Source organism: Nycticebus coucang, chromosome 9, assembly GCF_027406575.1.
Source record: "Nycticebus coucang isolate mNycCou1 chromosome 9, mNycCou1.pri, whole genome shotgun sequence".
NCBI lineage: Eukaryota > Metazoa > Chordata > Mammalia > Primates > Lorisidae > Nycticebus > Nycticebus coucang.
Genome location: NC_069788.1, coordinates 48,320,563 through 48,322,579, shown reverse-complemented (window position 1 = coordinate 48,322,579; position 2,017 = coordinate 48,320,563). Strand labels below are relative to the sequence as shown.

Sequence of the window (2,017 nt, the reverse complement as noted above, 5' to 3'; positions counted from 1 at the left end):
ATGAAGGACAATAAAGAATGAGAAGCCTTTTTTTTTTTTTTTTTTTGCTTGAGGGAAAAATAGAATATTAAATAAAAATGGCATCAAGGAAAGGAGAAGCCCAGTCACAAAACAAAAGGGCATTAATTGAAGAGAGCAATAGTACTCTATATTGACACTAAAAAGCATTATCCTTATTATTATGAATAAGGTAATACCACCTCATTCTCAGCATGTATTACAATCATTACGTGTAAGTGAACACACATACAAAGATACAGACATTGCATGGTGACTAAGCAATTTCGGAATAAATCTATAGACTTCAGTCACAGCATGCATAAATCATTTATATCTTAACAGCTCATTTATACCTGAACAAATTTTCATTAAGCATACTAGTAATTTTCAAATGACGTAATAAAAGGTCTGGTTGCATTATTTTATTATTTTGGTTAATTACTTTTGAGAAAATAGAAGCTAGCTGCTTCACCTATTTTAACACTAGTGATTTTCTGAATCACATTATAAGAACATATGTATAGAAATTTAAAAGATCATAAATTTCCTACAAGGAGACATTATTGAGTCTGTGTCATTGGCATATATTTGCAAAACATTTTAACACTGCAAACATTTGAAGTTTGAAGATTGGGCACAGGAAAAGGTTTACACTCTCCTACAATGATGCTGGTGTACTTCTACCAAGGCCTCTTAGTGACGTCAATCAATAGGAGGTAGGAGTTTATCGGTGAACTGTGCATCATGCCTTCATAAGTTTTAAAGGTTACATTGGCTGGATTTACCAATGTTTTCAGTTTTTCAGCAGTAAGAGAACCAAACCTCAGGGGAACCAGAGGGTCGCAATCTTCTTGGCACTGAAGAACAGAAATAACCATGTTAGTACCACTGATAGGACCCTGAAATGAAGCCCGAAGTGGAAGCCAACAACTGAGTGCAGTGACACCTGCCAGCTTCTGGTGGGTGGTTAAGAGCAGTGTATAAAGAAAAGCTCCAGGGCGGCGCCTGTGGCTCAGTGGGTAGGGCGCTGGACCCATATACCGAGGGTGGTGGGTTCAAACCTGGCCCCAGCCAAACTGCAACAACAAAAATTAGCTGGGCATTGTGGTGGGTGCCTGTGGTCCCAGCTACTTGGGAGGCTGACGCAAGAGAATCGCCTAGGCCCAGGAGCTGGAGGTTGCTGTAAGCTGTGTGATGCCATGGCACTCTACCCAGGGTGAAAAAGTAAGACTCCGTCTCTACAAAAAAGAAAAAAAGAAAAGCTCCACCCTGAGAAAATCCTCCCAAAATAATGCTGTTAGAAGGAATGCCATTCTTCACCTCCTGATCTATCATGATACTTTCTGCTGCATGTTTAATTCCAGGTTCATCTGCTGTGACTCTGGTGACAGCCCAATAATATCAAACCAGGAAGGCATAGCCATCCATGTTCATGTTCAATGTAACAGGCATAACTGGCGCATGCAGACAGATATATTTGATATGTGAGTTTCTGACACCGCCAAAGGCTTCTACCCATCCATGCCCAGTATCCCCCAATCCATGAAGGAAAATCACCACAGCAGTGGCCTTCCAGGCAGCAGGCATAGTGACAGGCCGCAGAGCAGACGTGATATTGCCACACATACGTCGGCTCAGCTGACAGCACGAGAGGAAGCCAATGGCTTTTTTCTTTACCTGAAGATAAAGTAACTATTAAAAGGAAGATATCTTGATGTCATGCAGGACATTAAGGGTAATGTGACAACAGCTCAATGGCCATTACAGAACGAGTTTAAAAACTGCACTGCAAGGTGGGCTAGGTGCTGGCATTGGTGCATAGCTTCCCAGAGGGAGAGCTTCAAAGGTAGCCCCATGAAGGTAAGCAATGAGGTATGTAGAACTTTTTCCAAGATGAGTTCACAAACATTTTTTTATATTAAGGTAAGGGTTATACAATTAGGTTGCATTGTTTGTGTTCGTAAAGTCCCAGTTGTAGCTAAGTCCTTCACCAAGGAGTGTGCCATATGCCCCTACA

At 41.2% G+C, this 2,017-nt stretch overlaps 1 pseudogene; it reads right to left on the bottom strand.

Annotated features, from left to right (window-relative positions):
- Nucleotides 1-680: 680 nt before the first annotated feature.
- On the bottom strand, nt 681-1,626 carry LOC128594686 (acyl-protein thioesterase 1-like; annotated as a pseudogene).
- Between the last annotated feature and the right edge of the window lie 391 nt (nt 1,627-2,017).